Source organism: Gossypium hirsutum, chromosome D12 (genome assembly GCF_007990345.1).
Source record: "Gossypium hirsutum isolate 1008001.06 chromosome D12, Gossypium_hirsutum_v2.1, whole genome shotgun sequence".
In the NCBI taxonomy this organism is placed as follows: Eukaryota; Viridiplantae; Streptophyta; class Magnoliopsida; order Malvales; family Malvaceae; genus Gossypium; species Gossypium hirsutum.
Window position 1 is genome coordinate 15154203 of NC_053448.1, and position 16713 is coordinate 15170915.

General features: G+C 33.1%; 1 non-coding gene across 1 annotated transcript; it reads right to left on the reverse strand.

Moving 5' to 3' along the window:
* Positions 1 to 10015: 10015 nt before the first annotated feature.
* Positions 10016 to 10119, reverse strand: LOC121224834 (small nucleolar RNA R71). The gene has a single exon (XR_005922576.1). It is a non-coding gene; the product is annotated as a small nucleolar RNA R71 (small nucleolar RNA).
* Positions 10120 to 16713: the final 6594 nt, after the last annotated feature.

Genomic DNA, 16713 nt, shown 5'->3' on the forward strand with positions numbered 1-16713 from the left:
CAACTTTAGGTCTTGCTTTTGATAGAGGTAGACCACATTAGTACCTAATCAAGTTGTAGGTTACCATATTTTTTCCATGGCTTTGTTCCTAGGTTATAACTAATTCATTAGTAATCCTAGCCTTTTCAATCAATATTCTAATATTGCTAGAATCCTTAGTGCTTTTATTCGATTTGTTGCAATTTCAATCTACGATAGTACATTTAATTGCAATTGCATTGTTATTTCTCAAATATCATTTCGTTTCATTTATCGTTTCTACTCAATTGTGATAATTTAGAAAAAGAATACCAATCCAATCCTCATAGGAATGATACTCACTCATCACTTTATTACTTGATTAAACATGAATGCTTGCACAATTCACACATCGTATTAACACATGACAATTTACTGCAAATACAATCAAACTATGTATATGCTCCTAACCAATCACTTGAAGTTCAATAAACTCAATCACAAAATTTGAAAAGAAAATCAAAGAAAAACATAAAAATTTAAAACAAATTTTCTATGTTACCCCCACACTTTAGAAAACACATTGTCCTCAATGTGTAACCTCATACAAGATAAGGAACGAAGTTACCAAATTGATCATGATAGTTTCACAGACTATTGGTGGGTTACTCCTCTTTTAATCATTGCAAGATCAAAATTGTTGTGCTTCTTCATGTGAGGTTCATACACAGAAAATTCTAAATATCATAGAAAAAAAAACAAAAATATATTGTTACTCCTACTCCTAAAATAAAAATTAAGGTTTATCCAAGTTAATACAATCGCTGAATACAAAAATAAAAAATCTAGTTTAATCAACGTTTGAATCATCAAAACGAGTCAATTGCCCCCACTCTATTGGTGTTTTTCCTTTTCTCGAGCCATATTCATAATGGAAAGTCCCTCCCCTTGAAGGTGCATGTTGGGTTGGGCTTAAGATAATGGGACATTTTGGTGTAGAGAATTGTGGTTGAAATCTCACTTCATACTCGTTAACATTCCTCGATGCTCCTACTTGCCCGTTTGATCATTTGATCATTCCATCAAGTTTTCCTTCGATGCTCCTATTTGCCCGTTTCCAAGTTTTTGATTTTTCTTTTCGCTTTAATGACACCGAAACATCCATCTTTTCTTTCCTCTTCTGGTTCCAATTAGTAATATTCTTTCTTTGAAGCTCAACATATTCCTTATATAGATAATCTCTAATTATGCTTTTTTTGGCTTTATAAATTGCTAAATTTCTCCCATTGGAACTTCTTCTTTTCCACACAATGCCGTCACAATGTGAGGAAAGGAAAGCCTGACTTTTTGGCTATTTACACGACACTTCATCTCGCGATAAATCCACTTTCCCACACATATTTGCTTACGCTGCAAAATACCATACAAAAGAATAGCTCAAAAAGTATTAACGTTTAAAATATTCAACGCAGGTGTAATTCTAGTATCTTTGAATTGCATCCACATTATTGCTTGATTGAAATTAGTTGTTAAGGTCTAACAACATCTTCCATATCTATAATCTGAAATTTATTCAAATTGGTGCTATCAAAGAAGTCTTTGCCGTAGTAAGAGACATCATGAAATTCACAGAGTTTTCTAGGGTAAGTGGTACTTCTTCTCCTCTTACTGTTATAGTGTCCCAACTTTCACCTTTCAATTTTCTCATTTCTTGATCTCAAAAAGATGTCTAAAATAATTGTACTACTGGTATAATTGCATTTTCTTTAAGATTGACACAGAATCGCTCCCATCAGTGATACTTGAATAATGTCTAAATTTCTTTGCACAGAACCAGTAAGGGTTCAAACCCTCACTCGTGTATAAGTGGTCATCCTTATAATTTGATAAAATATTTCTCGAAATTTGGATTTTGGAATTTTTTTGGGCCCGAGACTATTAGAGTTTCTTGAACCTTAGATTTCTTACACTTTGTAGGTGGCATTTTCAAATACTGAAAATAATCAAATGACAATGAATAGTAATTGATAAAAAGGTGAGGATTAGCAATGAATGTTTTGGGATTTTAAGGTTTTGATTAAAAGGGGTTTTAGGATTTGAGAGAATTTTGAGAGGGTTAGAATGTTAAGAAGGTTTAGAATATTAAGTTAATGTGTTTTTAAGCTTTAAAATAAAAGTTTTAGGGTTAAAAATTGAGTAAAAAAAGGTTTAGCCCGTCGAGTTGCGCAGTTGGGTCAGGGAAGTCCTACAAAAAATTACAGCAATCTTGTGACACAGGGGTTCCGTGTCGCGACATCAGTGTGCTCATGGATTATTAAAGTTTAAAGAAATTGTTAGGTTTTCGGCTGGATTCATCCATTAGCTTAATTAGTGTGCCCATGGATGCTCTTCCTATTTCTTTTCTATTAGTGTTCGTCTAGCATCCATTGTGCCATTCTCCTCTTCTTCGTTTATTTCGTTCCTTTAACTTGCTCTTTCACCCTGCATTAACCACTGAAAACTCTTTTTGTGATTCAAAATGGTTTGTTATACCTAATACCAAGTGACTATTTAACAACATTAAATACTTTTTATAGTCCTGATTTTGAATAATGTTCTTGAGATATTTTTCATTTTTATTTCCTTGTATTCACAGTCATGCATAATTTGGATGAGGTCCACCAAGAACTCGTTCAGGAGAAGGGGTGTTTCAAAATTTACCTCAAAAGTTCTGATTATGGAGCTATTATGTATCAGGTAGTTAAGTTGTTTGTTTCACATTCCTTTAGTCTCCTTGATAGGTTGAATTGCATTTTCGTTAGGTGGCTCTAGTAGGAGGTGAGTGGTTCATGACCCCTGTAACCTTATTTCAGTATTATTAGGTAGTACTGGCTGCTCATCGTCATTCACAGAACCATATAAATTTTTGCCAAAGTATATCATCTCTAACTTTATGAAAATCTTGAAACCTTCTAATTTGTTAAACTCTTGCAGTGTATGATTGAGAATTAATACTCAGCAAAATATATCCAGATTAAGCGTATCCTTCTGCTTAGAGGTTTCATATTTGCCTTTGTTCCCATTTGCCAATTCCTAATGCTTCAAACACTCCACTATGGATTCGTCAGAAGGAACTATCATCTCCAATGATTGGCGATTGTTCACAAATTCAATATCCAACGTTACATTCTAATATTATTCATTTTCCCAATCTGATAACTCGAGTATTGCAAAAGGAACAACTCCGACCCTTAATTCATTATTGCATGTTACAATTATTTCCTCACTTGGGTCTTTCTCTTTCGAAATATCTTCATGTAATGTTATTTCCCCTAGCTCACCTTGGTTATCTTCTACTCTCTGAAGTGCTTGACTATTTAAAATTTCCTCAAATTTGTGAGTTGTTAAGGTTTCCTCTTTATCCCAACTTTGAGGTTACTCATACTGGTGAACATTGGGATTTTCATTTGTACTTATGTGACACTCTTGTAACTTTGCAAGAGTTTCACCTCTAACTTAACTTAATTCCAACAGTAATAGTCTCTAGTTCTCCTAAATCTCCCATTCTTCATAAACTCCTTCCTAAATTTCATTGTCATAATCTATCTCATCATCTGACCATTTATAATCAAAGTTGTCCATGGTGCTCGCTAACCTAATTTCAATAGTTACCGCGGTAGTTTTCTTTGTAGAGGGATGTATTGAGATTTTTTGAAGAACAATGGAGTGTTAATAATGTTAAATAAATAACTTAAGTAAAATTAAGCTAAAGATCATATCTATAATTTAGATATTTCCTAATTATTTTATTAAAGTGCAAAAATAAAAATTAAATTAGTGACGTTGTCTCCCTAGAAATAGTGCCAACAACTTGACCACCTCCGAATGTACAAACGTCCAGAGTACGAATCCTACACAAAATATATGAAAAGGTAGTATCCGCAAGTATATGGGTTAAGTTGTAATATTATAACAATGGAGTAAATGAGTACTCCAAGGATCGTACCTAAGGGAGGTGAGCTCTAAATTGATTCTAACCTAAGCATAAATAGATCTAATTAGTACTTTAAATGAATTATATTATGATGAAATAAAAAGAAATGCTTTTGTGATCTTTACTACTAATAATAAATGAATTAAATAAATCACGAGAAATCAAATAATAAAATATATCAAATCTGAGCATGGGTGATTAGTTCACTTCAATAATCATAATCAACTGTCCCTTTAGGTTTTCTTGTTCAATTAAATAGTCGATATCCCAACAGGATCTTCTGATCTTCCACTAGAATAACGAGTCCATAGGAACTACTTATCTATCAACATCATAGTCCAGAATGGTTCAGGGTTGAGGTGCTCACGAATAGGCCATACCAAATTTGGGTTAATTCCCACCTTAATGACTCCCTGTGGTTGTTAAACCTAGGGTTTTAGTTCTTCCTTTCCTGAATAACTGATCCACTAAGAGAACCCTACAAAATAATGAATTAATCATACCTCCACTTGCTAATCCTCCACATGAGGATTAGTTCCTCATGGATCTCATAAACAATATAGACTTAATGTATAAAATAGGCATGAACAATAATTCAAGAATAATTCACAAATTTGATTTCTTCCACAAAAGAAAAAAACAAAAACTAAAATAAACCAAAAGGCTAAGGAAAGAAAAAGCTAAAGACTAAATCTAAGAAGAAAATTATACTATATGAAAGTTTTCTATAACATGTCTTATAGAATTTAGAGAGGTATTCATCCGTAACCCTAGGTTAGCTTTTGTTCTTATGCTTAATCTTTGATTGTGTGGACCAAAATGCCTCTGGCACGTAATTATTTCCCGTATAGAGGTGATGTTACGACGCATCAGCTCTTGTGTCACGGCATCAAGTGTAGTATGCTTCATCTTTAGGTTTTCTTTAGGGCTGTGCCATGACATCCTAAGGCTGTGTCACGACACCAAAGGCAGTCTTGAAATTCTTCCATTCTGCTCCCTATGTTGTGACATCCAATGCTTGTGTTAGCACGCCTTCTAATGGTCTCCTGTACGCTCACAAAGTATTGAATTACACACTATATTTAATTTAACTAAAATTGCAAAAATGTAATTAAAACTTAACAAAAATGCTTGTGTTCAAACTCCTAAAGTGCAAAAACTAGTTTAATCTGCTACACCGAATTATGACAGATCAAAATTGCACAATCGTTCATGCATACTGTATGCTTACCAAAAATCACTGTAAGATTGTTAATCTGATATGCTCCATTTTTAGCAAGCTTGTATGCTATAATTACTGTTTATGTGTTTATATATATATATTTGCTAAGACCACACTAAGTTTTATAACTCACTCCTTAGCTTTCCCCCTTTTTCTAGATAACTCATGAGGTTACGGCTCAAACTCGACAATCAGAGCACTGTCATTGGTTTTGAATAAATGTATTTTTAAACTATTTTATAAACTCTATTTGGTTTTTGCATTGTTAAATAGACCATGACATATGCTAAATTACTCATAAGTTTATTTTGGGATTTTGCATTACTCGTTTTTGACATTAAACCTGAACTTTGATAAGAACTTCAACACTATCAAATTACTTTAAAATAATTAGATATAAGATTTTTATAACTTTGGAATTAAAATTTAATGATGGAATAACTAAAACAAAGTGTTGTTTCCATAAAACGAGTTAAATTGATATCTGTTTTTGAAACTAAACAAACTACTAAGTCATTTGATGTTTTGTTTGAACATGAAATGAAAGTTTTTAAAAGTTATTTGCACCAGTTTTGGCAAAAAGTATCGATGCCCTGGCATTGAGTACCGATGCTTGACCATATAAACAAATTTCAAAACACACAGAATGCCAAATTGGTATCGATACTTATAAAAGTATCGATGCCTATCGATAACATTTTGTTTTATAAATTTCAAAATTGGCAAAATGCCTAAACCGTATCGATACTTAAACAATTATCGATACCTTTCTAATAAGTATCGGTACCTTTTATGAAAATTTGAAACTTTGCAATTTAATCCTATTTCATGCTCGAATTATTAAAGTTTGTTTCATGTTTGCTAGTTTTAGATTAGTTGAAGTAAATGTTTGATTATGAATTGAATAACTTGAATTCTTTTATGAAATAGATAACGTTAGTTCCTCCGACAACGAATGTAATATACCGTTGCTCGAACCCGGTGATCGGGTTGAGTAATAACGGGTTACAATTTTTTCATGCAACGCAAAATGGAAGCAAATATCGATTTGTTGGTTATTTAATGTTTAAACTAATAGTAAACGATATTATGTGGATAAACCTAAACATGTCCTTAATCTAATCGAAAATGAGCAAACAGATTGAAAGACTAATATGTCGTCTACCAATCCAATTGGGGAGATGCTTTTTCTTGAGCATCATAGCGAATGACTCTGAGATGTTATAGAAAAATGTGATTGACTGGACTAACAGTTAATAGCACAAGACCTAAGTAGAATAGATCCTTGACCCGTTTATGAATTTATTCACTTGTGATGTTCATAGTTTAGCATACCTTAATCTTGAATCGATGATGGACTATGTATGCATGACCCATATACTTTGATGTATGTAAAAGCTTGAGTTCAATTAGACAAGGAATCAAAAGCTAGTGCGTTGGGTATACGAGTTCTGCAGTATGTAACACCATTCAAAATAGTGGAACTCATAGCCCAACTAATGAGAAATGATGTTCTCTCATCAGCATTAGATGATATATGAAAAATAAATGTGGCCATTGGTCATTTTTCTTTGTGATAAATCACTTGATTACTATTTAATAGTAATTGAGTTTTCATGAAAGAAGATGTAATGGTTACCATAAGATAATATAGTATCATATTGAGAGAACGAATTCATCCCAAAAAGATTAAGGATATCCTATAAGGGTAACACACTTATGACGAGGTCATTGGATGAGTACTAATTAAGTAGCTTTCGTAATGGTATGTAATAAGGGACAGCTTAGTCACGATACTATAGTGAAATGATTTTGTGACTAAATAAGTTTATAATTAATAGGTAAAAAGCTGAAACTTAATTATAAAATATTAAAGCGCAAATTAAATATGTCTAATCGATCTCACGCTAGCTCGTTGAAACCAAAAATGAATTGCATGTAGTACCGAATGAAAAACATTAATGGAAATGAAGAAGTTAGAGAAATGGGTCACATTCACAAATGAATGTGTTTTCTCACTATAGTATAGAAATGACTAGAGAACTAATTTAAGGTTTTCAAATTATTATTTAATTAATTAAATAATTTAATTTCATAAATGAAATTGAATTAATTAGTAATTATGAAATAGTTGAATATGAAAATTAAATATATTTTCTCATAGATTTTTTTATGGTAAAGTTTCCATGACTTTAATGAAATTAAAATTGTATTGAGAAAATTATTTAGTTATAAAATTAGTTTATCTAATTAAATTAAATAAATAATGTTTATTTTACGAAATAGAAAACATGTATTAGATTGGATTAAATTATGAAGTGTTGAGTTAAAAGTCTAAGAAAGACATATAATTGGACCCAATATAAGAGAGGCTCAAACCCCCTCATCAAAAGAGAGAGGGGCGACATCCTTATTATTATTTAATAGGGTTTAGCGCCCACCCTATTCTACTTAAAGTAGAATGTTACTTTCTATTAAATAGATATTATTTGTGATTTACTAATTCAACCAGAATTCTCCTATCTCTCCCTAGAAATAGATGGCATTGGTAAAGCTATTTACACACAACTTTTGATATTTTTTTATTCTTTCAGAAAGTAGGGAAAATTTATTTGCTAAACCTAACACACATTGTAAACATTCAATTCTTTTTGGGAAAACAAATATTTCAAGCTCTTATGGTCTTAGAATATACGACACTTCTCACCGTATAGGTAATGCCTCAAAATCTTTAGAGTAAGAATGATAACTCTTGGAAAGAGTTATATTTCAAGCCTCTAGATTGAACTAATTGTTTGTAATTAAGTAAATATGTTTGCATTTTTAGGATATTTTTAGAACATTGCATAACAAAGTTTGGATTGTGCTATAAATGTCATTATTTGTTACTAGGGAGGAAAGGTGTTGGTTATTGTTAGCACTAGGTCCATGATGAAGAAGAGAAGAGAAGAGAGAAAGGAGAAAGAAAATGAAGGAAGAGAAATTTTTCCATGGAAAAATGTTGGTTAGATTGCCAACAAGAATACCATGGCAATTCTAGGAAGATGACGCAGCACTCAATCCATATCACTCCCAGCCAGCTGTAGTTGTACCATATAAACCACCATGAAAAATAGGAAGCAAAATTTGTGTGCTGAGAGGGAGGGACCTACCCTATAAAGGGGGAAAGAGAAAAGAAGTAAGGGGACGAGGATTTTGGGGAGAGAGGAATTAGAGAGCAATTTTTTTTGCATCAAATTCTCGTGGAAAATTTTAGAGAAAAGAGAGGAGAGAGTAATAGCTTACAGAGAAAAAATCACAAACACAAGGAAGGGGAAGAGAAATCTGCCCTGGGTTTTGCATCAAATTTCAGTATTAAAGTGAAAGCTGGAGTAGCAGAGCTTCTTGTAGTTCAACCTTTATTTTCTGATTTGACCTTTGTGATTCGTAAATTTAAATGAGGATGTTGAATGGTTTTATTTTAGATTTGAATGTCCAATCCATGAGCTAAATCTTATTGGGTTGGAATTATTTCTGTGAATTTTTACTCTCTCTAATTCCCATTGTCTGATTTTGAGTAGATTACTATTTCATTCAATTTGTTATTATTTTAAATGTATGCATGCAAGATCTAGACATAGATGATTGTATGGTATGTTGTTAGATCTAATTTAATTCTGAAAAGATTAAATAAATTGGATTATTATTGGTTGATACAGGTGAGTATTTGAAAGAAAATTCGCAACACTTTAGACGTAGAAGTTGCAAGCTGTATAGGGAAAGGAAGAACAGTCTAGATATCATTCTTGAGTTCTGTAGACATAAAATAACTTAGAATGATAGCTTAAAGTTTGGCTCTTGAAAAAAGTAAATTGCAGGAGTGAATCCCTGAGTAGTAAAATGGCCAAGATTTTGCCATGGCATTCTTATGATATAAAAATAAAACCTAAGTAATTCCAACCTTTATCAGTCAACTGTACAAATTCTCCCTACTTATTCTTTGAGAATAGCCACAACATTTCAATTGCCCTTGCATGTTTTTTTCATTCATAATTGATTTTAGTAATCCATTCATTAATTTGTCATATGTTTCTTTTGCACAGTCTAATTAGTCAAATTCATAGTAATAGCCTAACCATTTTTTTATCAATTCCAACCCTATGGAGATGATACCCACTCATCACTTTATTACTTGATTCGATGTGTATACTTGCACATTCGCATTACACATTCAAATGCGACAAGTTTTTGGCACTGTTGCTGGGGATCCATAATATTGGTGAAAATTTGGTTTGTTATTACCTCTTTAATTTTGTTAGTTTAGCTTAATTAATTATTTTTATTTTTTTTCAAGATTTTTTTGGGTGCATGAGTATAGATATTTCTGCATTTGAAGAGTATTCTTTTGATCCATAAATTGAGAGAACCTTGAGAAGAAGAGAAAAGAATTTTGATAAATGGAAAGAATTAGAAATGATCAGGTTAGAGAAGAACTATTACATTAGAATGGAAGGGATGCTGATATTCCTCGAACAATAGATGACAGAGACGGACCCATTAGAGAACATGTAATGCCAATCTTGGATGATCTGAATCTAGGAATTTTCAGGTCGTTGATGTTTCAAATGTTACAAATTGTAGGGAAGTTTAGTGGATTGCCTACTGAAGATCCACGGTTATATTTAAGACTCTTTTTGAAAGTATTTGATTCGTTCAGGCAGTAGGGTATTCCTATAGATGCCTTAAGAATGAAGTTATTGCCTTATTCATTGCGAGATCATGCCAGAGCATGGTTAAATGCATTGTCGTTAGGTACAATGGCATCTTGGAATGAACTTTGTTAGAGGTTTCTGCTAAGATATAATCCTCCAAACATGAATGCCAAACTGAGGAGCGATATTACGTCTTTTTGGTAATCTAAGAATGAAACATTATATGAAGCATGAGAGTTATTTGAGTTAATTAGAAAATGCCCAATGCATGGTATTCAACATTGGATGCAAATGGAAATGCTTTACAATGGATTTAATGTGCATAGAAGGATAGTGGTTGACACATCTGCTAATGGGACTTTGCTCGATAAATCATATAATGGGACATATCAAATTATAGAGACGATAGCAAATGACTATCAATACCCCACTACAAGAGTAGGGACTTGCAGGAGAGTTGCTGGGGCAATGGAACTAGATGCAATTACTTCCCTAACAGCTTAGGTATCATCTTTAATGAATATGATTAAAACACTGAAAGGACTAGCCACAGTGCAAGAAATGAAGCAGCTAAGTTAGCATGTGTTTATTGCAGAGGTCATGTTTTTTATGAATGTCCATCGAACCCAACCTCAGTTTCTTATATGGGAAATTTTAATCGCAACAAAAACAACCCATACTCCAACCACATATAATTTATGGTGGAAGAAAAATCTCAATTTCAATTGGAGTAATCAAAGGGTGGGAAATTCCAACATGCTATTTGATAGAATATTCTGAGTGCAGCACCTGGATACAATCAGCCCATGCCACGACAAAATGCTCAACAAAATTCAGCTTCGAGTTCTTCATCTTTGGAAGCTCTATTGAAGGAATACATGGCCAAGAACGATGCTATCATTCAAATTCAAGTTGCACCTTTAAGAGCTTTAAAAAATCATGTAGGGTAAATTGACAAAGCATTAAGCTCAAAATCGTAAGGAGCACTGCCGAGAGATACCAAAAATTCACGATCTCAAGGGATGGAACAGTGAACAACCATTACACTCAGAAGTGGTACGTAGCTACCAGGAGTTGTTAATGACACCACTATTGAATAAGGTAGTTCAAATTTCACAAATAAGAAGAATTCAGAACTAGTAGTGGAGCAAGCTACAAAAGGAAAGAGCAACAAGAAAAATTTTAAAGTAGATTCATTTTGTATTGCCAATAAAAATGCCACGGCAAAACAACCTCAACAAATGGAAGGAAGGCCACCGCCATATTTTCCTCAGCATTTCCAAAAATCTAAGTAAGATTTTCAATTCAAGAAATTCTTGGATGTCTTGAAGTAATTACATATCAACATATCGTTGGTGGAAGCATTGGAAAAATGCCCAACTATGTGAAATTCATGAAAGATATCTTATTAAAGAAGGGAAGGTTAAGGGAGTTAGAAACTGTCGCTCTCTAAAGGGTGGGCAACAATACTGAAAAAAAATTGCCACCAAAACTGAAGGATATAGGGGGTTTTACTATACCTTGCTCTATTTGAAATCATTATGTAGGCAAAGTATTATGGGACTCAGGTGCTAGTATAAATCTAGTGCCTATATTTATTTTTAGGAAGCTAGGAATAGGGAAGGCGAGAGCTACAACTTTCACATTGCAATTAGCTGATAATTTATATGCACATTTAGAAGGTAAAATCGAAGATGTGTTGGTAAGAGTTGACAAATTTATTTTTCCAGCAGATTTTATTATTCTGGAATGTGAGGCTGATAAAGAGGTACCAATCATACTTGGGAGACCTTTTCTAGCAACTAGTAGAACATTAATTGATGTACAAAAAGGTGAACTAACAATGGGAGTTAATGATCAGCAAATAACTTTAATGTTTTCAATGTTGTGAAATGTGCAAATACAAATGAATAATGTCACGCCGCTGAGTTTGTTGACACAATAGTTCATGAGGAATTTGCAGAATTTTATCTCAATAATTCTAATGATGATACAGACTCACTTGAGTTAATTGAAGTAGAAATGATTGAAGAGTTTGGTGAATTGATGGAAGCTAAGCAAATTAATAATGGATCAATAAGAAGTTTTGAATCATTAAATTTATCGAACCATTCTTTTAAACCTCCTCAACTATCCATAGAAGATCCTCCTTCATTGGAATTCAAGTCTTTGTCAGTACATCTAAAGTATGCTTACTTGGGAGATAACAACACATTGCCAGTAGTTATCTTTGCGGCATTGACATTAGATCAAGAGGCTCAATTGCTAAAAGTTTCAAAGAAATCTAAGAAGGCATTGGGGTGGACGATCGCGGATATCAAAGGAATTAGTCCAGCAATCTGCATGCATAAGATATTACTGGAGGATTGCCATGGCAAACCTATCGAGTAGTAGAGAAGACTGAATCCCATTATGAAGGAAGTTGTCAAAAAGGAGATTATCAAATGGCTGGGTACTGGAATTATATACCCAATTTTTTATAGTTCTTGGGTGAGCCATGTTCAATGTGTACCTAAAAAAAGGGGTGTCACCGTGGTAAGCAATGATAACAACTAACTCATTCCTACTCGTACTGTCATAGGATGGAGGGTGTGTATGGACTATCAGAAAATCAACAAAGCAATAAGAAAGGACCATTTTCCTTTTCCATTTATCGACAAATGTTAGATATATTAGCGAGGAAAGACTTCTATTTTTTTCCACATGGTTATTTGGGGTACAACCAGATTGCCATAGCTCCTACTAATCAAGATAAGACCACATTCACATGTTCTTATGGAATTTTTGTGTTCCAACGATTGTCAGTTGGATTATGCAATTTCCTTGCAACATTTCAGCATTACATGATGGCAATATTTTCAGATATGTTTGAGAAACTTTTAGAAGTTTTTATGGACAACTTCTCGGTGTTTGGTGATACTTTTGAAGTCTGTTTAAAAAAGCTGGAGTTAGTTCTTTGTCGTGTGATGAAACCAACCTTGTTCTCAATTGGGAGAAATGTCACTTCATGGGTCAGTGAAGGCATTGTTTTGGGACATAAAATTTCGCAGCAAGGGATTGTCGTCAATAAAGAAAAATTCGAGGTTATTGAGAAATTACCACCACTCTTCGCAGTTAAAGGTATTCGTAGTTTTCTTGGCCATCCAGGATTCTATCAACGATTTATCAAAGATTTTTCAAAAATAACCAAATTGCTATGTACATTGTTAGAATATAACAGTTCTGTCAATTTTGATGAGTCGCGCTTACAAGCATTTGAGGAATTGAAAAAGTGACTAGTCACAATACCAATAGTCATAGCACTAGATTAGACTTCACCTTTTGAACTTATGTGTGATGTTAGTGATTTTGCCGTAGGGGCAGTACTTGGGCAAAGAAAGAACAAGGTATTTCATGCTATCTACTATGCAATTCGTACGTTAATAGATTCACAGCTAAATTATACCACCACTGAGGAGTTGCTAGTTGTGGTATTTGCCTTTGACAAATTCAGAGCTTAGTTAGTTGCCATGGTATTACCGTGGTATGCCGATATCATAAATTTTTTGGTTATTGGATTGTTTCCTCCTGAGCTCACCAATCAAAGATTAAGGAAATGCATCCATATGCCACGTAGTATTATTGGGATGAACCATTTTTATTCGAACATTGCGCAGACCCGATAATTCGAAAGTGTGTTCCGAATGACGAGAATCAAATTATTTTATATCATTGTCATTCAACACCTATGGAGACACTTTGGGGCATGAGAACTACTGCAAAAGGTCTTCAATCTTGTTTTTATTTACCAAACATGTTTGTAGATGCTCATGAATTTTTTTAAGCTTGTGATCGTTGTCAAAGAACTGAAATCTATCGATGAGGTATGAAATGGCCTTGCAAACTATTTAAAAGTAGAACTACTTGACGTATAGGGAATTGATTTTATGGGTTCATTTCCACCTTATGTATACATACTTGTACCTATTAATTATGTCTCCAAGTGGGTTGAGGCTATTGCTCTACCAACAAATTATGTCAGATCAGTACTAAAATTTCTACATAATAATATTTTTACTAGGTTTGGTACCCATTGTGTTCTGAATAGTGATGAAGGTTCACACTTTGACTGCAAATTAGTTGCTAATGCTTTGAACCGGTATGGAGTTAAACATAGAATTTCCATGGCATACCATCCCAAGAAAAATGGACAAGTGGAAGTCTCTAATAGAAATATTAAACAAATTCTGGAGAACGTAGTCAATCCCACCCGCAAAGATTGGTCATCCAAATTGGATGAAGTTTTGTGGGCATATTTAACTACATTCAAGAAACCATTGGGGATGTTGTCTTTCAAGCTTGTTTTTGGGAAACCCCATCATTTTCCCGTTAAACTTGAACATAAAACATATTGGGAAATTAAGAAATTGAATATGGATTGGAGTGCTGATGGTACTAACCGCCTATTGGAGTTGAATGAGATGGAAGAATTCAAAGCACAAGCTTATGGGAATGCCGAGTAGTACAAAAAAAAGACCAAACAATGGCATGACAACAAGATTTTGCCACAACAATTTGCACCTAGACAACAAGTCTTGTTATTTATTTCCAGGCTTAAATGTTTCTTGGCAAACTAAAATCTCATTGTTTTGACCCATTTGAGATAGTGCATATCTATCCTCATGGAGCTATAGAAGTTAAAGACAGCAAGATTGGTTCTACTTTCAAAATCAATGGCCAACGATTAAAGCATTACTTTAAAGCTCCTATAATTCGTGATAAAAATTTCATCAGTTTTCGAACTGCTTAATATTTCTCCCTTGCATTGTTTTATTCATTTAAGTTTTTTAATTTATTTTTTTATTTTTTCAATAAGTTTACGAAACTTTTATTTTCTTTTGTTGTTGGCTCATTACGACCCAGGTTTGTAGAATGAACCCATTTAATATATTAGTTAATTTTAGTTTAATATTTTTCTATTATTTTTCTTTTTCTTGCTCAATTTTTTACTATATCAGGGCACAAGTTTAGGTTAATTTTATCCCCCATGTCACTGCTATATTTTCTCTCATGTTTTACCCTAGTCAATTCACTTCTTTTCTAACTTAATTTACGTTTCATCTTTTTCACCCTTCTTTAGTTTTTACCTTTTTCATTTTACAGTTACTATTTTCTCTCAAAAGGCTTCCCAAGCACCATCTTCTTTGACCTCTGTGCATGAAGTGACAGAATACATGAGAATAGAGAAACTAAGTTTAGAAGAAAGATAACCTAATTGCATTAGGAGGTATTTACTATATTCAGAATTGCATGAATATTTAGGAATTTTTATTTTTAGATAACATTTTCTACCCGTCGTTTGCAAAACAAACCTACAAAACTTGAGTCAATTTTTTTTGTTTTAATATAAGACTATTGAGAATAGAGGTACAGAATATAAAACAAATGGTTTAGTAGTATATATAGTAACTGTGTTATGGAAAATACATGTATTCATGCATACTCATGCATATTTTGCTTGAGGACAAGCAATAATTCAGGTTTAAAGTGTGATAACTCTTGAAAAGAGTTATATTTCAAACCTCTAGATTGAATTAATTATTTGTAATTAATTAAATATGTTTTCATTTTTAGGATATTTTTAGAACATTGTATAAAAAAGCTTGAATTGTGCTATAAATGTCATTATTTGTTACTGGGGAAGAACGGTGTTGGTTATTATTGGTAGCAGGTGCAGGATGAAGAAGAGAAGAGATAAATGAGAAAAAAATGAAAGAAGTGAAATATTGCCATGGAAAAATGTTGGTTAGATTGCCGACAAGAATGCCATGAAAATTCCAAGAAGATGGTGCAGCACTCAGTCCACGTCACTCTCAGCCAGTTATACTTGTACCAGATAAACCACTCTGAAAAAAATGAAGCATAAGGTGTGTGCTGAGAGGGAGGGACCTACCCTATAAAGGAGGAAAGAGAAAATATGCAAGGGGACGAGGATTTTAGGGAGAGAGGAATTAGAAAGCAGTTTTTCTCTGCATTGAATTCTCGTGGAAAATTTTAGAGAAAAAATAGGAGACGGTGGCAGGTTATAGGGAAAAAATCACAAACACAAGGAAGGGGAAGAGAAATCTACCTTGGGTTTTGCATCAAATTTTAGTATTAAAGTGAAAACTGGAGTAGTAAGAGCTTCGTGCAGTTCTGCCTTTATTTTCTAATTTGAACTTTGTGATTCGTAAGCTTGAATGATGGTGTTGAATGGTTTTATTTTGGATTTCAATGTCCAATCCATGAGCTAAATCTCATTTGGTTGGAATTATTTGGATGAATTTTTACTATCTTTAATACCCATGGTCTGATTTTGAGTAGATTACTATTTTATTCTATTTGTGACTACTTTAAATGCATGCATGCAAGCTCTAGACATAGATGATTTAATGGTATGTTGTTAGATCTAATTTAATTCTAAAAAGATTAAATTAATTGGATTATTATCGGTTGATACGAGTAATTGTTCGAAAGAATATTCATAGCACTTTAGACGTAGAAGTTGTGATCTATAAAGGGAAAGGAATAATAATATGGATATCATTCATGAGTTCTGTAGCCATACAAAAGCTCAGAATGATAGCTTAAAATCTGGCTCTCGAATGAAGCAAACTATAGTAGTGAATCCCTGAGCAATGGAATGGTCAAGATTTTTCCACGACATTATTATGATATAAAAATAAAACCTGAGTAATTCCAACCTTTATCATTTATTAGTAAAAATCCTCCCCACTTATTCTTTGCAAATTGCCACAACATTTCAATTTCCCTAGCATGTTTTTTCACTCATAATTTATTTTATTAACCCAATCATTAATTCTCTTCATCAATTTGTCATATGTTTCTTT